This window comes from Rhinoderma darwinii, chromosome 2 (genome assembly GCF_050947455.1).
Source record: "Rhinoderma darwinii isolate aRhiDar2 chromosome 2, aRhiDar2.hap1, whole genome shotgun sequence".
Lineage (NCBI taxonomy): Eukaryota > Metazoa > Chordata > Amphibia > Anura > Rhinodermatidae > Rhinoderma > Rhinoderma darwinii.
The window spans coordinates 165,594,267-165,616,492 of record NC_134688.1 but is presented as its reverse complement, the minus strand read 5'-3'; the positions used below and the strand labels follow the sequence as shown (position 1 = coordinate 165,616,492).

Below are 22,226 nucleotides of genomic sequence, written 5' to 3'. Positions count from 1 at the left end.
ATTGGCTGCAGCGGTCACATGGGATGAAACGTTATCCCAGGAGGCAGGACTGGAGGAAGAAGCAGGGAATTCTGGGTAAGTATGAACTTTTTTTTTGTTGCAGGTTTTTGAAGGAAACATTACAAATCTATATTGTGAGCGCTGTGCATGGTACTCACTGTCCAGCGGTAGTCACTGTCCAGGGTGCTGAAAGAGTTACTGCCGATCAGTACAGTCCCTTCTCTCTATCCCGCACTGATCGTTTAACTCTTTCAGCACCCTGGACAGTGACTACCGCTGGACAGTGAGTACCATGTGTAGCAACGCTCCCATAATTACGGGTGCACACACGTAGCCTCCCGTAATTACGGGAGCCCCATAGACTTCTATGGGCCTGCCCGTGCCGTAATTACGGCCTGAAATAGGACATTTTCTTTTTTTTCCAATTGCCCGGGCAAGGTACCCATGGCCAATAGAAGTCTATGGGCCTGTAATTACGGGCGTTTTTACGTTCGTGTGCATGGGGCCTTACTGTCCTTATATGTGACAGTGACGTTGGCAGAAGTGCTGGAGTCCCCAGGCGGAGCATCAGATGATGCTCCGCTCGGGGACTCCAGCGATGGGAAACCTCTTTGTTGACCAAATATGGATGTGTTGGGGGGGGGGGGTGCTGGAGTCCCGAGCAAAGCGCCAGCTGATGCTCTGCTTGTGACTCAAGCAATAGGCAATGTGACAGCCCACGCGGTCATGTTCATGAAGCAAGAGCTCAGTCACGTGGGGCCGTGTCGGAGCGTCATTATTAGAAAGGCTCCTGGACTTACTGAATAATTCACGAGGTTTGAACTGCACCATTTAGTACAGAATTTTTAAAGTATATTAGGAAGTTACTTAGTTTCACCTAAATATATTATTGCAATGCAATTTTTGGTCCCCGGATAACCGCTTTAATAACTGGAGATATAGCTGGTCTGGAGGATCACCGCATACAATATATCCGCATAGAAGCGTGCAGCGAGCGCACAATCCTGGACAACCAGAGAGCAGTTGTAGGACACGTTTAAGTGGCGTATATATAAAAAATAAGAGCGCAATGTATAATAAAATCTATAGGACCTCTGACAAGAAACACAGTAATATATATCTGAAAGTAACAACTGTATAACATTATCCTGCAGCTTCTCATTCACATGTGCCACACAAACCTCTCTCTAGCAGAGGGAGTGGTACGTGGTTTATGGCGGTAACTGTGGTATTGAGGGCGAGGCAATACATGATGCGTGTGGGATACACGTGTATTAACCGTTTAGTCGGTTAATAACTTCCACGCAAACTCGTGACTCAGTCCTGACACAATACAATGCAGTTGTCATTACCCGAATCTCCCGACTGGACATGCGTCTCCTCACTCAGCAGCTACTTCCGCCTTCAGCCGAGCACCACGTGACGGGCTCTCATCCACTAGTTACTGACGGGGAATCTAGGGGGAGGAGCGCCCGCATGTACCACTTCTTCCCTGGAGAGCGGTCACCTGCTGGTTGTACTGGATGTGGGTGCTGATAGACGGCGGTTCTGTCGTGTATAAGTAGTATACACAGGATTACCACACAGGCACACTGTGCTATACTATGTATATAATGAATATCACCACGTTCTTAACTTCATCTCACTTTATATTGCTTATATAAAACAGTAACATGCGTCTTTAACCCTTTAGTGACTGGCCTATTTTGGCCCTGGGTAACTAAACGTAACTTCTGACGTCATAGTGACGTGTCAGAAGTTTGTATTGGTGGGGGGTCCGAGCACTGAGACTCCCACCAATCACTAAAACTAAGCAGCTGAAGCGCTCGTGTGAGCCTCAGCCGCTACGTTTTTGTTTGGCTTTTTCCGGAAAGCCGATGTATCGGAGTAGGGGCTCATAGACTTTATATTGAGTCTGTCCTCCGATACATTGATTTCAGGAAAAAGCCGAACAGAAACGAAGCGGCTGAGTGCTCACACGAGCGCTTCAGCTGCTTCGTTCTAGCAATTGGTGGGGGTCTCCGTGCTCAGGCCCCCACCAGTTTGTTGGTTGTCCAACAAAACACATGTATCTCCTATCGACAGGATAGGTGATACATTTGTGAACGCTGAGGGTCCGACTACTGAGACCCCCAGCGATGATGAGAACGGGGGACCGGAAGTGCTCCATGAGAATGGAGCGCTTGTGCGCATGCCTGACCAGTGCTCCATTCATTTCTATGGGACATCCGGAAGGTCCCATAGAAATGAATGGAGTGCTGGTCACGCATGCGCACAAGCGCTCCATTCTCATGGTGCACTTTTTTCATTTATTTTCGTCATCGCATTTAAGGGTTTATTTTTTGGTCGATGTAGCCATATGTGGGCTTGTTTTTTACAGGACTAGATGTAGTTTGGGACTTATTGATTAACTTTTTGGGTGAAAAGCAATTCCACTGTGTTTTGTTTTTTTTACGCCGTTCCCCATGCTGTTTAAGTAAGGCCCCATGCACACGACCGTGTTTTTGCGTCCGCAATTCCCCCGCAAATGCACGGGAGAATTGCGGACCCATTAATTTCTATGGGCCCATACACACTATCCGTGTTTTCACGGGTCTCCGCATGTCCGCAAATCCGTGCCGCAGAAACTCAGGACATGTCTTATTACGGGCCGCAAATTCGATGCGGACATGCCAATAGAAGTCAATGGGCCCGTGGAAATTGCGGATACACCTCCGTGTGACATCCGCAGTTTGCGGATTTGCGGAAATGTTGCTAGGCGACGACCGGGAATGAGTTATGTCGTCATCCTGTTTTACCTAGGCTTTTTTTTTTTCATCCGCATTTTGCGGATTACATACGGATGAACTGCGGATTACATACGGATGAACTGCGGATGACATTTCACGGAACACGGTCCTGGAATTTGCGGACCAGAAAAACACTACGGTCGTGTGCATGAGGCCTAAGGTGTTAACTAAATTGTACTGTATAATATAAATATATATATATATATTTTACCGTGCACCTTTTTTTTTTTTTTTATAAGGAACATTTATTTCACTTGCTCTACTTTTTTTTTGTCCCACTAGGGGACATTACTGCAATATTTTGATCGCTGATATGATGCTTCAGTATAATTGGTCTACCAAAGCATTAGAGGCGTAAGTTGAAACTCCTGGGTCACAATGCAAAATCTATAACAGGGTCCCCCATCTAACATCTGCTATTTATAATAGGTCTTTGGCCCCCCCACAGGCACCAGTATCCAGGTGCGACTTCTATTTCTGCACCCTCTATAGCTACACCCCTGCAAAGTATTATTGCCTGTCAGTGTAAAACTGACAAGCAGTCTATTAGCTATGGCAGGCCTCAGGGTCTTCTTAGGCTCCTGGCTGTCATGGCAACCTATAGTGTTCGCGAGACGCGATGGGTGACAGAGGGAGCTCCCACCCTCTGTAAACCACTTTAGATGCTGGCGGTTAATAGTGACCTCGACATCTAAGAGGTTAAACATCCGGAATCAGAGATTACTCCGTTCCCGAACATTAGAGCAGGGGCCCTGGCTACTTAACAAGCCGTATACATCAGAATAGGGCCACTTTGTGAAGACTGTAAAAAAGCATATTGGCGGTCATTAATGGGTTCAAATAAAATTCATTCCACAACACAAATATACAATATTTTATGTTAAATATCTTTGTAGGGCTAGTTTCACACCATGTTTAGGGTTCACATTCGATGTATATACGTCTAATGTGCCCATAGTCTATCATTAGTCAGATATGAATGTCCTTATGGTATACACTCAGTCAGGATACTGTTGCTTCAACTGTATTGAAAGCCTAGTCGACAATACTTTTTTAAAAATGATCCAAATATTATTTTTTTTCTTTGCAAAGGTCTGGGGCATACATTCTACATACCGTTTCGAACAGTCCTGCCAACCCTAATCCACAAATGTGGTGTGAACTTTGCATAGTCACGCATTTTGCTTTTCTTATCTACTGCTTCTGTTTTGTTCTCTGTATTCCTGTAACCAAACAGCAGCGTATTGTGGGAGCTCGCAGCAGGACAAGTAAAGAAAGATCAGTGTGGACCACCGGGGCATCGGCGCTGGCGCAGCAGAAGATTTTATAGGAGATGTTTGATTTGTTATTTTAGCCCATTTCCCATCTAGTTTGTTTTCTTATTCTCTGGGGCAACCTTTTTAAAGTCAGCACAAGATAAGTAGAAGAAAGTGTATACATAGTTAGGCCCCATGCACACGAACGTAAAAACGCCCGTAATTACGGGCCCATAGACTTCTGTTGGCCACGGGTACCTTCAAGTTTGCTTACGAGAAGGTGCCCGGGCCGTTGAAAAATATAGAACATGTCCTATTTCAGGCCGTAATTACGGCACAGGCAGGCTCATAGAAGTCTATGGGGCTCCCGTAATTACGGATGGCTATGTGTGTGCACCCGTAATTACGGGAGTGTTGCTAGGCGACGTCAGGGGATAGTCACTATCCAGGGTGCTGAAAGAGTTAAACGATCAGTGCGGGATAGAGAGAAGGGGCTGCACTGATTGGCAGTAACTCTTTCAGTACCCTGGACAGTGACTACCGCTGGACAGTGAGTACCATGCGCGGCGCTCACAATATAGATGTCTAATGTTAACTTCAAAAACCTGTAACAAAAAAAAGTTAATACTTACCCAGAACTCCATACTTTTTCCTCCAGTCCGGCCGCCTGGGTTGACGTTTCAGCCGATGTGATTGCTTCAGCCAATCACAGGCTGCAGCGGTCACATGGACTGTCGCGTCATCCAGGTGTCAAAAGAGGGACGCGTTACCAAGACAACGGCCGTGGTACGTATGAACTTCTTTTACTTTCAATCGCTGCGTTCCGCTGCGGAAACTCTGCCCGATAGGGTTGCCCCTTCTCTCTATCCAGCACTGGCATGGGGCCTTAGGGTATGTTCACACGGCCTATTTACGGACGTAATTCGGGCGTTTTTGCCCCGAATTACGTCCGAAAATAGCGCCTCAATAGCGCTGACAAACATCTGCCCATTGAAAGCAATGGGCAGACGTTTGTCTGTTCACACGAGGCGTAATTTACGCGCCGCTGTCAAAAGACGGCGCGTAAATAGACGCCCGCGTCAAAGAAGTGACCTGTCACTTCTTTGGCCGTAATTGGAGCCGTTATTCATTGACTCCAATGAATAGCAGCGCCAATTACGCCCGTAATTGACGCGGCGTTCAAGCGCCTGCACATGCCGTTACGGCTGATATTACGGGGATGTTTTCAGGCTGAAACATCCCCGTAATTTTAGCCGTAACGGACGCCCTTGTGTGAACATACCCTTATTCAACTTTTTAAAGCGGATGTCCCATGAGGATTATTTTTTATAGTTAAATACAGTCCCAAATTTGAAATATTTTTTCTAATTTCCCATTTAAACAAAAATTCTTATATTCGTGGATAATGTTCGCATAGCGCCACCTGCTGTTTCTATTCAATAGCCCTTACTGTGTCCACCTTAGTAAATGTCTGGGGTGGACACACAGGCTCATTCTTGCTTCTTTCACTGCTCCACTGGGTAGGCGGAGGGATCCCTGGTTTGGTGAGCCAGCTGCCTCTGAAGCCGCAGCGTCTGTGCTGATCAAGCACATTTGTAGTAACGCTGTCTCACTCTCGTCACTTGCTCAGCATCTCCTCTGACAAGCAGAGAAGACGCTGCAGCTTTAAAGGTAGCCGGCTCACCACACCAGGGATCCCCATGTATACCCAGTGGCGCAAGGAGGTACCAAGACAGAGCATGCATGTTCACCTTGGCACATTTAGGCTGGATTCACACGGGACGGAAACGCTGCAGTCTTTCTGTAGTGTAGCCACAACATTTCTGCAGCATTTCCGCAGCAAAACCCGCACGTGTTTTACGTGCAGATTTTGCTGCGGATTTCACCCCTTCAACAATGAAAAGGGGGTATTCTGTGGATTTAAAATCTGCAGCATGTTATAAATTTCATGCAGTAAATTTTCAGCATTCAGCAGCATATGGATGAGAATTTTAAAATCTCATCCATTTGCCGGCAATATTGTTCCTTTAGATTCTGTATGTACATGTGCTCCATGTGCATGAGCCCGAAAGGCTTCGTCAGGAAGATTAGTCCTCTGTTCCGTTTTTGCTAACTAAAAATGGTAACAAATGCCTTTTGACCGATCAGAGAACAATCCCAAAACTGTAAAATTACAATCCTTCACTAGAAAAATTATGTAGTAATGACACGTAGAACCATCTGACTACAACTGTTCTTGTGAGTGGTATTGCATGTCTTCAACTAGTTGCATATCAAAGTGTCCTATCCAATCATCCTGAAGTGTTTTGTTTTATTTTACTAGTCCTTTTTGTAAAAGTGTAAGGAATTTTCTGGCTATAATGAAGCATGTAAAGCTGGTCATACACATTACATAAACCTGCGGATTTCGGCAGGATCAATTAACTAGCAAATGTCAAAGGATGCCTCTCGACTATTTTTTTACAGCAGATGGGGATAGAGGGATCAGGCATGTTGGATTTCCACATGCTTGATATTTTGTTCCCATGGGAAAGGGCTCTCCCTATTGAAATAAACATGCACGACTGGCGGTGCATGCATGTTTATGGTAGAGTTCAGTTAATAGCTATCTCAAGTGTATAGCCAGCCTGGTCTCCATCTGTTCACACTTTTTTTTTTTAAGACTGCATGTTCATAATTTTATTTATACACTTTTGTGCACAAATATTTATTTTCTTAAAGCATATTTCAGGCCATTATATGACTTGTATATGGCATTATTTTTTCCTCTGCATGCTCTATTTCTAATTCTCCATTTTTTTCTGACCTAGTGGGTTCAGCCTAATGGCCAACATATCTTCTATACACTGCACGCATAGAGAAGAGGAGAATCCTCTTATACATCAGTAATGAGCAGTGTAACTGAGAATCCATGACTGTGGTGACATATAAATCTTAACAGCAGCCTGTGTCATTTTCCTGCTCCCCCTCTCCATAGACTTCTATGGGCAGTGTCTGTGTCTCCTCCCTGCACCTTTCTCCTGCTCCCCCCTCCTCTCTCCATAGACTTCTATGGTCAGCAGTGTCTGTGCCTCCATCCCTCCCTCCCCCTCCTTGTGCTCCTCCCCTATAGACTTCTATGGGCAGCAGGTCTATGTCTCCCCTCTCTGTTCTTTCAGCCTGATCCCCCACCTCTCTTCATAGACTTCTTTGGGTAGCGTATGTGTCTCTCACTGCTCCCTCCTCCTGCTCCCCCATGTAGACATGTATTGGCAGGCAGAGAAAAACCACCACTTCCTGTATTCCGTCTCCTCTGCTCTGTAACTGCAGATCGATTTTGGTTGACAACAGGGGATGGATTACAGCAGATTACAGGAAGGGAGACACCTAGTGGCAGTAGCTACACATAGAATTTGCATGGATAAACAACAACATTAAAATCACAAAGTTATATATATATATATATATATATATATATATATATATAAAAATAAAATCAGGTATACGATTAGATTAGCAGAAGTTGTTTGAAAATGTAGTGTCCATTTAATTGCGTCTACGGTCTATGCTTGTATAATGGACAAATGCTAAAAACGAAATATCACACAATTAACTCATTTTAACCCTTCCCCGCAAAATGACGTGCCGGGTACGTCATAGTGCGGGAGGTTAAGTATGAAGCGGGCTCACGCGATGAGGCGGCTCCATACGCTTCAGTGTCAGCTGTGTATTACAGCCGACACCCTGGACTAACGGCCAGGAACAGCAATCGTGCTTTTCTTGGCCATATAACCACTTAATTGCTGCGGTCAATAGCGACTGCGGCATTCAAGCCATTAGACGGAGGGGGCGGCCCCCTCCGACAGCCCGTCGCCACGACGCGATCTCGGGGTGCCGATGGGTGTCATGGCAATCTGGGGGCCTAATGAAGGTATCGCCGTGATCGCATCAACCCATAGAATAAAGTGAACATGTCATTTTTACAGTACAATGAACGCCGTAAAAATTAAACCCTCCAAAAAAATGACGCAATCGCTCTTTTTTGCCCATTTGACACCACAAATAATTTTTTTTCCATTTCCCAGTACATTATACGGTACAATAAATGTTGACATGAAAAACTCCAACTTGTCCTGCAAAAAAAACAAGCCCTTATATGGCTATGTCGATGAAAAAAATAATAAGTTTTGGAAGGCGGGGAGGAAAAAATGTAAATGAAAAAACGAAAATTGCCTGCGGCGGGAAGGGGTTAAATTGGTAAATCATTCTGCTAAGCTGTGAAATATAAAGCATCTTATCTTTCTCTAAGCTGTATAAAAAAAGGGAACTTCTGAAAGTACTCCAGAATTGTATACTTTACCAAGGTCATGACTGTAGTTTGGAAAATTCTGTTGAACTGTGTGTACATTTTCTGAGACTGAATGTTTGCCCAGAAGACTGTCACACTCCTGACTGGTAGCTTCAAAATATTACCTTTTTTGTGACAGTAGAACCAGAGAAATATCCCAGAATATACGGGAAGGTGTCCGTGGTCAACAGAAATGAATGGGTCCGTAATTGCGGACAGTAATTAGGGTCCGCAAATACGGATGAATTCTACGGTCGCGTGCATGGGGCCTTACTCTTTTTAACAATATCCTCCTGAAAACTAGTTATTGGAATCCATTCGAACTCCCCTTTCAGTAATGAATGTTTCTAGCTTCCCTTTAACTTCTTTTCAATTCACATAAGATAAATCAGTAAAAATATTTAACCTAACAGAATCCACAAAGTATATGGGCCCACTTTTCATGGGAAGTAACAGTGGTATGTGGATTGGTTCTTAAAGAGTTACTGAACTATTCAAACTAGATACCTACAAACTACAAAGAAACAATCTGAGCAAATCCTAAGAGAAATTGTTTAAAGTCAAAGAATGACATAAGAACTACGACTGAACAACTTCTGGAAATCTCAAAAGGGAAAATCCAGTCAAAATGATCCTCTGATACGTCAAGCTCATTCAAATAAATGTGCTTTAAATGTATAAAATTTTCAATAACAGAAATCTTTGATATTAAACCCCTTCGTGACCGTTCACTGTCTTTTGAGGGCTGGCGGTGAAGGTCCAGAATCTACAGCGACGTCTTTTGGCGTCGTAGAAAAGACTTATGAACACTCCAGTGAACGCTCATTCTCTAGGCAGGAGCTGTTACTAACAGATCAACTCTTGTACTTAGAGAAGCTTGTTGAATATGGCTGGGATCGGAGGAAAATCCGACCCCAGCTGTTTAACCCTTTGATCGCTGAGGTATGATCAAATTACACTCCCCTCTTCAATCGTGTCACCGGAGACCCAGTAGCGCGATCGGAGACTATATGCAGTCACCCCTGGGGACCTAAAAAGGACCCCAGGGCTGTCTGTTCTGTTAGTGTGCCCTAACAGTAGCCTGTGCCATAGTGACACAGTATAATGAATTAGTATACAGGACTATGCTAATACATTATAAGTATAAAATAAAGTTACTAAAAATGTATCCCTTCATGGGCTTAAAAAAGATAACAATAATAAAAAAAAATCATTATATAGTATAAAATATATTTTATTGCCCATACATTGCATAAAAATAAAAAAATACACTACTGCAATAACCTGTCAAATTAATTTAACAGGTTATTTAGTGTGAAATGTGAACGTTCTATAAAGTAAAAAAAACCTTTGCATTTTTTCTATATTCACGCCGCAAAAATAAATTACATAAATTTCACAGTAATTTATTTGTACCACCAAAAAGATACAATTTCTCCGGCATAAACGAAGGCCTCATACAGGCACGTCAATGAAAAAATAAAAAGTTATGGCTGCTGAAAGATAGAGAGGCAAAAGCAAAAATTTTTAGCTGGTCAATAAGGCCTTTTTAGGCTTGGTCATCACGTGGTTAAACAGTAAGTCCAGCTTCGCTGAGATTTGCCATATGACATTCATAATTCTGATATTTGGAGCTCAGAATCTGACTACAATCTTAAACCACTGATCTTATTTGCTGTGACTTTAAGCACTTTTATTATGTAAATCAATAGTGGTCCAGGATCACAGACTTCTCCAATATAATCTTCTCACATGTATCTTTGACACAATAGGAGTTCCCCTTTGATGCTTTAATTGAAAATATCTTGTCAATATATATTGTAATTTTACTTTGCAGAGGGTCGCAAAGAATATGATCATTACCTAATGCAAGAAAGCAGACTATTTTTATTTTCCTATCCTAAGGCTTGTCAACAAACCTACATCTTTCTTCCCTTAGGTCCAATTCACATGGCCTCAATCCTTGGTCTGAACCGAACTTCAATCACGGTACTTAGATCACCAAAGGGTTGTATGGTGATCTTAGGGTCAGTTCACACAGAGTTTTTTTTACGCGAAACCTGAAAATGCCTCCCATTGATTTCAATGGGAGGCGGAGGTGTTTTTTTCCCGCGAGCGGAAAAACTGGCTCGCGGAAAAAAGAAGAGTCATGCCCTATCTTCGGGCATTTACGTCTCTGACATCCCATTGATGGGGGGCAGAGAAAGCGTATTTTGCTGCGTTTTTACCCGCGGCGCTCAATGGCCGTGAGCAAAACGCTGCGAAAATCGGCGTGCGGGCAGAGTAAAATCTGCCTCAAAATTCCAAACGGAATCTGCCTGCAAAAAACTCTGTGTGAACCCAGCCTTAGTTTGTTTTAAAAGAACCTAGAGAGTCCAGCTATAACGGCTGTAATATGGATGCTAAAAGACATACAATATGGTTACAGCCAGATTATTTTTTTTTCTACTTGGCATAAATAGACTTGTAGGCCAGCAGAAAAAAAGGGCAATATTTTCCAAAGAAATGCCCTTCTTGGAATATATTCTTGCTCTTGGGAAACAAATTTGGAAGGCAGCACAGACAAGAAATATGCTCATGTAATTAAGCTATATGATGTACTTATAGCTTACTGAATGCTTGTACTACATGAGTGTGTAAGGGCTTGTCCATACGTAACGGAATTGCTGCAGAAAATTTCTGCAGCATTTCCATTAAAACTAGCAGACATTCCGCTGCGGAAAAACCGCACCATATCCACCATGTTTTTTTTTTCAATGCTGGGAGAAGGTGATATCTCCTCTGAAAAACGCAGAAATTCAGTCCACTTTCCCCAGGAGAAACATGCTGTGGTACGAAGAATATGCACCGCAGGTAAATTTCTGGTCGGAAATTTTACGCAGCGTGTGGATGAGATTTGTTAAATCTCACCCACTTTGCTGCTACTGTATTCTGTTGCGTGTTTTCCGTCCGGACTGAAAATACACAGCAATTCCGTTACGTGTGGACAAGCCCAAATATGCAAGTAATACGGATTACAGTTTGAGAGGGACACAGATGTCATATTATATGCTTACTCCAACTCCAATTTCTAAGGGGAAGATTTATTAAGACTGGCATTTCATACGCCAGTCTTGATAAAAAACAAGACGAAGTAAGATACGACAAAGTTAATAAATGACGAACCTCATAATAACTTTTTCGGATCTCCGGCTGTCTGTGCGCCACTGAATGAAATCGAACCCAGTTTCTGGCTGCAGGTGCCCATTCCTGCTTCTACTAACCTCTGCCCACTTTTTTTAAAAGTAGTAAGAACGACGGAAAGTGCATAAAAGTCGCAATTTTTGCGACTTTTGGGCCGCTTGCGACTTTTTTTCACGCATGAGAACTGGTGTAGAAATGTTGTTAAATTCCTCCCTAAGGCCTCATGCACACGACCGTATTTTTTCCCACCCGTAAATACTGGCGTAAATACGGGTTCGGTGTCACACGTATTTGACCCGTTTTGCACCAGTATTTACGGACCCGTGCCCGTAAATATGGGTCCGGTGTCACCCGTATTCCACCCGTATTTACGGGCACGTTTTTGCCGGCAAAATAGCACTGCACTAATCGGCAGCCCCTTCTCTCTATCAGTGCAGGATAGAGAGAAGGGAGAGCCCTTTCTGTAATAAAAGTTAAAGAAATTCATACTTACCCGGCCGTTGTCTTGGTGACGCGTCCCTCTCTTCACATCCAGTCCATGTGACCGCTGCAGCCTGTGATTGGCCTGTGATTGGCTGCAGCGGTCACATGGGCTGAAACGTCATCCAGGGACGGCCAGGACGTCGGGCCGGATGTCGAGAGGGACGCGTCACCAAGGCAACGGCCGGGAGACCGGACTGGAGGAAGCAGGAAGTTCTCGGTAAGTATGAACGTCTTTTATTTTTATTTTTTACAGGTTGCTCTTTATTCTGATCGGTAGTCACTGTCCAGGGTGCTGAAAGAGTTACTGGCGATCAGTTAACTCTATGGCTGGGTTCACACGTGGCGGAATTTCACTTAAATTCCGCTGCGGACACTCCGCAGCGTTAATCCGCAGCGGAGCCGTTTGTCCATTGACTTACACTTTAATTTAGCAGTGTTCGTTTAGACGAGGCGTAAAAAATTCCGCTGCGGAGCATAGGCTGCGGAGCGGAATTTGGTGTCCGCAGCATGCTCTGTCTGTTGCGGAGCAGTGGCGGACTCATGGCGGAATTTCTCCATTGACTTCAATGGAGATTCTAATTTCCGCAATGAAGTCCGCAGCTGTCATGCACATGATATGTGTGCTGCGGATCCGTCTTGCTTTTTTAACTTGACATTTCTTCATTCTGGCTGGACCTATGTATTTCTAGGTCTACAGCCAGACTGAGGAAGTCAATGGGGCTCCCGTAATGACGGGAGCGTTGCTAGGAGACGTCAGTAAATAGTCACTGTCCAGGGTGCTGAAAGAGTTAAGCGATCGGCAGTAACTGTTTCTGCACCCGGGACAGTGACTACCGATCCCAATATACATCTATCTGTAAAAAAAAATGAAGTTCATACTTACCGAGAACTCCCTGCTTCTGTCTCCAGTCCGGCCTCCCAGGATGACGTTTCAGTCTAAGTGACGGCTGCAGCCAATCACAGGCTAATAACAGGCTGCAGCGGTCACATGGACTGCCGCGTCATCCAGGGAGATCGGGCTGGATGCCGAAGGAGGGACGCGTCACCAAGACAACGGGCGGTAAGTATGAATTTCTTTGACTTTCACAAGGGAAAGTGCTGTCCCTTCTCTCTATCCTGCACTGATAGGGAGAAGGGAAGTACTTTTACCGCAGTCCGCAGCAGCTAGTCCGCATCAATTTACTGCACATTTTGTGCAGATCCGCAGCAGAATCTGCAACGCAGATTCTGTGCGGCATTGATGCGGACAGTTGCGGAGGAAATCCGCCACGTGTGGTCATGCCCTTTCAGCTCCCTGGACAGTGACTATTTACTGACGTCGCTTAGCAACGCTGCCTTAATGACGGGTGCACACATGTAGCCACCCGTCATTACGGGAGCTCCATAGACTTCTATGGACTGTCCGTGCCGTTATCACGGCCTGAAATAGGACATGTTCTATCTTTTTCAACGGCACGGGCACCTTCCCGTAAGAAAACGGGAAGGTACCCGTGGCCAATAGAAGTCTATGAGCCCGTTATTACGGGTCGTAATTACGACCCGTAATAACGGGAGTTTTTACGGTCGTGTGCATGAGGCCTAAGAGTCTAAACTAAACAGTAAGGAGACAATGCCACCAACAAGAATATATAAACAATTAAATTCTTTATAGAACAAAAAGATAACTGTATTGCCAAAATTACCTTTCTAGAGCGATAAATTCTGTCCACATTTGTATAACTGCTATTTTAAGGGGTTGTCTCACAGACACAATGCCGTGCAAGGGCCTATGGACGTCATAGAGGGGGGTTTCTCTGTTTGGGATCTCCCTCTATGAGTCAGAGCTGCTTAGTACCAGCGGCTCTCCCGCTGGCAGGCCTGGCCTCTCCATGTATTACATGAACGTTTATTTACATGAATGGCCACAATATAATACTACGTGTATGGCTGGCCACAACTGATAACCGCTATTCGCTGGGGTTTCAGGAGCTGGACCCTCAGTGACAAGCTTATCGCCTGGTCCTAGGGCCGTCCTTATCCCTTTTGGCAGGGTGAAGTTTAAATTGTGGGCCCCCTTGCCCAAAAATCAGTGAATAACTTATCCTCACTCAATCAGTTGTCTTCCCTTCACAGACACTGCGTGTGTCCTTCTATTCTCTTCAGGCACCAGATAGGCCCATTGATCACATCACATGATACGAACTGTCTGTGTCACATGTGATCCTTGCAGGTGTAAGGTGGTGCTGCTCTCTCCTGTGGACCCCAGCAGACAGTATCACACATGATAGGCTTAGATACATACCCAGGAGACAGTATTACACATGATAGGCTAGGATACAAAAGGCGGCTCGTAAAATTACAGCCTCGTCAAAAGAAGTGCAGGACACTTCTTGGGACGTGTTTGGAGCCGTTTTCTCATAGACTCCAATGAAAACAGCTCCAAAAACGGCCGGAAAAATGCAGCGAAAAACGCGAGTTGCTCAAAAAACGTCTGAAAATCATCCGTATTCTGAGACGTTTTTGACTTTACGTGTGAACATACCCTTTGGCTTGTCAACAAACCTACATCTTTCTTCCCTTAGGTCCAATTCACATGGCTTCAATCCTTGGATACAGGCCTAACAGACAATATCACACATGATAGGCTTAGATACAAGGCCCCCGCAGACAGTATGACACATGATGGGCTTAGAGTCAGACCCCAGGAGACAGTATCACAGATGATAGAATTAGATACAGGGTCACAGCAGACATACAGTACATTTACCCTTTCTGCTCCTGAGTCGGGACCTCTTCACCTCCTGGCGCAGCACTGGGTCCTGCTGCCATTCAGCGTCAGGTCTCATTATCTACGCCACGTAAACAACGTCCTGATGCTGCAACTAGGACCCAGAGCTGCACCCGGAGCTGAAGAGGACAAGACTCACGAGCAGGGAGGGTAAGTATATGAAGATGGCGGTGGCGGTATATGAAGGAGGCGCAGGGCCCACTTGCCCCACTTAAAGAAAAGCCTTCCTGGCCTGCTAGATTTCATAAAGGTGTTGTCTTTGTGAGACAACCACTTTAAGGCTTCATTTGCTTTCTTACATTTTTATATATATATATATATATATATATATATATATATATATATATATATATATATATATATTGAATTTTTTTTATTTTTTTTATATATCTTTGTGTTTTTCATAATTTGTTTCATTATAGCATTCAGGATAAAAGCATGGTCTTATCGCCATAGTCTGATTTCTTTTTTTTCTTTCTATACTCAAATTTTCTCTTGAGACAAAAAATGTTTTGTTTTTGCTCAGTGACCACATGTACTATACTTACATATTCATTCTTTAGAAGTTTCTTATAAGGAAGCAGGTGAAAAAACAAGAATACTGAACTTTAAACTTGAGTGCTGCCTGTCTGAATGAAGTTATTTCTAGGGCCACTTGTTCCTTTAGTTTAACATTTAACTATATGCTGACCATACAACCTTCCTGTATTATCAAGTAATGTACTATCAGACCCCACAGGGAGTTAAGAGTTAATATGAGGCAACGTGCAAAAACACACTCTTGGGATCGTATCCTGTTGGTCCTTTAAAGTTTTTGTTTTGTTTTGTACAGTTTTTTATGTTACAGACAAGAGTTTCCTGCTTTGAATGACCCTTCAGAAACCTTACTGGTTCTCTCAAAAGTTAATGGCAAGCCACCTTTCCAAGGAATGAGTTCTTGCTTTGAAATCGAAGGGTTATGGTCCCTTCTCAGCAGTGGCTCTCTCAGAAACTATGAACTCCACTCTGTAAAAACAAACAAGAGCATCACAGAGTAAATGGCTTGTAGGCTTCTACAAAATTACTCTTTTGATGGTATTTTTAACGCATAAATGAAAAGAGTTTTCTTAAAAGTGTAATCCCTTTAAAATGTTTCTTCTTAAACACCATGAAATGGAAGTTGCTGAACAATTGCGCAGCGCACCACAGGAAATACTTAAAAGGAAATTATCATTAAAAGGACACATTGCCTTTATTTAATGGACAACATGGTACTATTATCTTTTATTATGGCCATTCCCTCACCCAAACATTGCACCTGCTTGCCAAAGTGCAAACAGTCCCAGAGCCCATTTTTTTATTTAACAATTTCTCTTATTTTCATCATGCACAACTGAAAATTAAAATATACTAGTGCAAAAGCATCAGGCTTTCATGTGAAAGGGAATACGGTTATCAATGTAGTTGGGAGCAGAGGGGATCCCTCCATCAGAAGAATTTACCCATGGCTGCTCTCTGGTGTATAGTTTTATACACAAGAGCTATTTGTTTACGGTCAAGGTTACACCTGGAGGTAGTAAGTGACATAAGGGTCAATGCACACCATGCGTATTAAGTGCATTTTTTCCGTGCGTGTAATACAGTACCAGCATAGTCAATGAGATGTCAGGAAATCTCATGTACATGCAGTATTTTTCGGGACGAAAATTGACCTGCGGTGCGTTTTTTAGAATCCACAGCATGTCAATTCATCTTGCGTTGCTGCTTGCGAATGCTATCTGCCTAGTGCACCAAAACCCGCAGCATGAAAACGAGCAGAAAAGCTGCTTACTGCTAAAAAAAAAAAGGATCTTTTTTTTATTTTATTTTTTGAAAGAGAACATGTCCGCTCTCCTGACAGGTCTATTTTAGTAAATACTTGTATTTCCCATAAAATCACAATTTTGGAGCATCTTTTCTTTGCACTGTGCCATTCTGTGTAGGGACTAGTTGTCAATTTACTCATAAAATTGTAGGCGGAATAACAGAGAAACAGCACAATGTGGAGTTCTAAAAAAAAAAGATGCTCCAGAATCGCTATAAAGAAGCAGTTCTAGAAAATGTTCTCAGAATTTATTCTATGGTAAACTGTGATTGTGGTTAAAATTCTTCCCCTTTGATGAGTGATCTAGGAGGGTCTAGGATGATTTAACCCCTTCACGCAAAATCACGTAACTGCACGTGATGAGGGTTAAGGGGAAGAATGGAGCGAGCTCACGGGCTGAGCTCGCTCCATACACAGCGGGTGACGGCTGTTACACGCAGCCAACACCTCCCTGCAATGAGCGGAATCAAAGTTCACTTTGATTCCGCCCGTTTAACACCTTAAATGCCGCGATCAATTGCGACCGCAGCATTTAACGTGTTAGAACCAGGGGGGCGCCCCCTCAAACGCGATTGTGCCCCCCCGGCACGATCGTCCGTTTATAACGGTTGCTATGGCAGCGTGGGGGCCGAACAAAAGCTCCCAGGTCCGCCATCTTTGTACTCCTTTGAAGCTCTGTCTCCGGCAGGGCTCCAAGTGAGACTGTCAGAATCACGATATACTGCAATACATTAGTATTGCAGTATATCATGCAAGCGATCCAACGATCGCTGCTTCAAGTCTCCTAGGTGGACTAATAAAAATATTAAAAGTTAAAATAAAACCCTTTTCACAGTTTTCCCGTATCGCTGCGTCCGTAAAAGTCCAAACTATCACAATATAGCGTTGTTTAACCCGCTCGGTGAATGCTGTAAAAAATATATATATATATAAAACACGCAAATTGCTGTTTTTTGGTCACCTTAGCGCTCCAAAAAAATGAAATAGAAAATGATAAAAAAAGTCGCATATACCCCAAAATGGTATCGGTGAAAACTACAGCTCACCCCGCAAAACGTAACATCACTAAATTTATTGGCTCTCAGAATACGGCGACACACAAGTTTTTTATAATTTAGTAAATGGTTTTATTATTTTAAAAGTGGTAAATCATAAAACAAAACATATAAATTTGGTATCTCCGTAATCGTATCAACCTGTAGAATAAGATGAATATGTAGTTTTTACCGCCTGATGGACGCCGTAAAAACAAAACCCCCCAAAATATGACGTAATCTCTGTTTTTTTGCCCATTTCACCCCACACATAATTTTTTTTCAGCTTCCCAGTACATTATGCAGTACAATAAATGGTGCCATGAAAAACTACATCTTGTCCTGGAACAAACAAGCCCTCGTATGGCGATATAGACAGAAAAATAAAAAATTATAGGTTTTGAAAGGTGGGAAGAAAAAAAACAAAAGTGAAAATTTGAAAAAGGGCTGCGTCCTGAAGGGGTTAATTAAACTGATTCTCCATTTATTTTTTTTTTTTGCAAAATCGTAATCGTTATGTATTTTTCTAATTTATGTTGTGTATCCATCCCTTAACATTTTGAAGATCTGTTTGCCGTCAGTGAATGGGAACATTCTTCTTAACATCAAGAGTTGGAAATCCCATACAGACTGCTCACAGATGAGTTTGTTACAATTGTATCCATTCTGAGCAATCCTCAGTGAGTTAATCAGCGGATACATTTTACCTATATGGATACATTGTAGCAAACTATTAGGACAATAGAGATATTTGTACTGTGCTGTGTTCAACTGACAGAGGATTGTCTAGACTGCATACAATTGTTGCCTCTTTTGCCAGGGATCTTGGGACCTAGACCCAGAGCGATTAGCTGATCGTGGTGGCCCTCATATTAAAGGGTATTAAAGGGTTTGTCTGTTGTGAGACAACCTCTTTAACAATATCTGATTTAATATGAGTTGGTGTACCCAGCTTTGTATGGATCCTCCCGTATAAATACAGAACCCTCCATACAGCATGGTACTTGTGACTGCTAATTTATAGTTCTACATCAGTGTTTCTCTTTACTCAAACATTGGAGGACCCCTAAAGCAATGACCATACTTTGTGCTACCTATTAAAAAACACAGAATGAGTGCCGTGATTGTACCCCCTAAAGATCTGGCATGTACCCCCCCCCCCGGTACTTGTACCATAGGTTAAGAATCTAGGTTCTACATTACCCCTTTAAATTGGCCATTGATGAACTTATGTTTGTTGATGAAGCCAATAATAAACTTTAAGGAAAACTAAGATTCACCGTTTGCTTGGACTATTTTGCAAAGATAATGGGGATGTGTGTTTCGGTGCCAAATTTTACCCTTGAGACAGTATAATTGAAATAAAGCTTATTAATAGAAACAACACTGTTAAACGTGCATGTATAAATAATCTTACTCATCTGCTAACATGCTACCTATAAGGCTATGTTCACACGCTCAGTCAAAAACGTCTGAAAATACGGCGCTGTTTTCAAGGGAAAACAGCTCCTGATTTTCAGACTTTTTTGAGCCCCTCGCAATTTTCGCAGCGTTTTTCGTGGCGGTTTTTACAGCCGTTTTTGGAGCTGTGTTCAATAGTCTATGAAAAACGGCTCCAAAAAGGTCCCAAGAAGTGACCTGCACTTCTTTTTCGTGGCCGTTTTTCAAAATTGCCGCGTAAAAAAATGGCCTGTCGGAACAGAACGCTGTTTTTCCCATTGAAATCAATGGGCAGATGTTTGGAGGCGCTCTGCTTCCGATTTTTTTCAGCCGTTTACGGGCCAAAACTAGGCCGTGTGAACATAACCTAAGGCCTTGTTCACACAGTGCAGATTTGATGCAGATTTTGCATGCATTTGTTATGCTAAAACCAGAATTAGATGACACAAGAGGAAACATTTTAAAGCCTTCCTTTAATATTTCAGATTCCATTACTGGTTTTGGCTCAAAAAATACTTGCAAAATCCGTCTGAACAAGGCCTAAGTAATGTGACACAAACAAACCGGGGTCTTGTGAAGAAGATAATGAGTTTCTAGGCAGAAGAAAGATAAAGAAATGGATCCAGCGCTGTGTCCTCTGAAGTCTTTTAAAAGGAAACTATTTCCAAGTTTTATTGAAGAATTGAGAAAAAATTAAAAACAATAGCATAGTAGGAAAATATTCTCAAATGGAATGAGGGTTTATGGCAGTGTAAGCGGTGCCTACGCGTTTCTGACGCTTGCAGCGTCCTTAGTCATGGCTTTTATAAAATCGCTTAGTCAGTCTGAGACTTTATAGTCAGTCTATTTTTAGCAATGGTTAATTGCGGGTCAAATAGGGAACTCCCTGGTATACCTTGGAACGCAAGTCACTTCCTGACAGGAAGGAATAGAATAAAGCTAAACATGAGAAACACGCTAAATTTCTTGTTAAATGTTTTCCATATTATTCCACAATTACAACAAGAATTTATGGAAGATTAGCTGTTTATATGGTATGGCTATATATAATGGTTTTTATGAAAAGGTATAGTGTACTTTACTTGCGGGGTTTTCCTACGAGATTTTATTAAAAAACAAACTGACTGAGAATATGTTATGTATGAGAATAAAGGGTAAAAATGGTTAAAAAGTTTTAATCTAAATTGAAGGAGACGTTTGGAAGACTAAAGGATATTATTCAGATTGATTATTACGAAAAACGTAATTGAAATTAGTTGATGTGTAAGAATTCTGTGTGATGTGAATTCATTATATCACAAGGAGTTAATAATAAATGAATTTGACTGGGCATATTATTATATGTAGAGAAATTCGTTATATTCTGTAATTATATCGACTATCTCTTTGTCCGGAGGAATACAGTGCTCCGCTATGACTGAAACTAGCAAGTGTACGTAAAACATAAATCTTTGATTAGGTTGTACTAAATTATCAAGATATTTTTGTCATTAGTCCTGAAAGAATTGGGCATTTAAACTACGTGATGTATTTATTACCAATATGGATAAATATCTTGGGAAAGAGAACATGGATTGTCACCAGAAATGTTAAAATCTTGTATACATGAATGGAGTCTCAAATTGATATTATCTGTAGATTGTTAAGTGTGTGGTGAGACCACTACGTCGTAGGTCCATTTATTGTGTTATGTTAATAGGGAGGAAGGCTGTAAGATACCTCAAATCATTGTCACACTTCACAAAGAGAAGCTGAAGTGACATCACGCGCATGTATCCGGCATCAGGTCAACCAGAATGTATGTCTTCGTCCCCTGAATCAACAGGTCCATGACGGTGTCCCTCGGAGAAAAGGACCCAGGGACGGCTCTCGATGACCACTCTCGCAATGTAAGTATAAATTATTTTTGTATTATATTGAGCGAAGAAAGATATACTGTGCTGGTTATTTATTGTAATTATATCGGCTATCTCTTTGTCCGGAGGAATACGGGGCTCCGCTATGACTAAAACTAATTCGTCGAGATATTTTTGTCAATAGTCCTAAAAGAATTGGGCATTTAGACTAAGTGATGTATGTATTTACGATGTGAATAAATATCTTGGAAATGAGAACGTGTATTGTCACCAGTAATGTTAAAATCCTGTGTACATAAATGGAGTCTCAAATTGATATTATCTGTAGATTGTTATGTGTGTCAATGTTAATTTGTCCGTGGTGAAACCACTGCATTAGTAGGTCCATTTATTGTGTTGTGTTAATGGGGGGGAAGGCTATCAGATATCTCAAATCATTGTCACTCTACAGAGAGAAGCTGAAGTGACACCGCGCGTGTGTAACCAGCATCTAGGCCAACCGGAGATATGTCTATGACGGTGTCCCTCCGAGAAAAACGCAGGGACGGCTTTCGGGGACCAATCTCGCAATGTAAGTATGAATTATTTTTGTATTATATTGGACGAAGGAAGATATACTATGCTGGTTATTAATTGTATGTGAAAGAAACTTGAGGTTGGGGAATATTTATGCTTTATTGAAAAAATAAACTAGAGGTTTAAATATGAAATTTGAAGTTTTTGGTGAAGTTCCCGTTCGTTACTACTAATTTAATTATTGATTTGTGGATAATTATTCCGTCAGTATATATTTGTAGCAAAAATTTGCGACGACTAATATCTTTTATTTTGGAAGAGAGAGTTGTTAGCTTGCTATAATTTGGGTCGGAAAATAAGTATTTTTGGATTGGTCAATAATGGAACATCAGATCTCTCCTTAAATTAAGACCATTGGGTGTTCGCGTTTGTAGCCTATATATCCAGAAGGCCTCTCTGGTATGTGTCTTGTATTTAATGTCCCCTCCTCTTTTAGGTGTGTGAATTTTCTCAATACCATAAGGGGAGATTCACACGAACGTTGCGTTTTTGCGCGCGCAAACAACGCAGCGTTTTGCGAGCGCAAAAACCATTTGACAGCTGCGTGTGTCATGCGTGTCTGATGCGCGGCTGCGTGATTTTCGCGCAGCCGGCATCATAGAGATGAGGCTTGTCAACGCCCGTCACTGTCCAAGGTGCTGAAAGAGCTAAATCTTTCAGCACCCTCGACAG

General features: G+C 42.4%; 1 protein-coding gene and 1 long non-coding RNA gene across 4 annotated transcripts in view; one reads left to right on the top strand and one right to left on the bottom strand.

The window, feature by feature from the left end:
- TMTC4 (transmembrane O-mannosyltransferase targeting cadherins 4) overlaps positions 1 to 22,226 on the bottom strand; it is a 129,210-nt gene that overhangs the window by 28,454 nt on the left and 78,530 nt on the right. Inside the window, exon 1 of one of the 3 annotated variants that reach the window (XM_075852448.1) lies at positions 1,353 to 1,530. The exons of the other annotated variants lie outside the window; for them this stretch is intronic. The gene's annotated coding sequence lies outside the window, so the exon portion shown is untranslated. Of the gene's footprint in view, positions 1 to 1,352; positions 1,531 to 22,226 lie in introns of those variants that run through there. 3 annotated transcript variants of the gene reach the window in all.
- Positions 1,367 to 21,539, top strand: LOC142742562 (uncharacterized). The gene is made up of 3 exons (XR_012881408.1): positions 1,367 to 1,525; positions 20,822 to 21,011; positions 21,430 to 21,539. It is a non-coding gene; the product is annotated as an uncharacterized LOC142742562 (long non-coding RNA).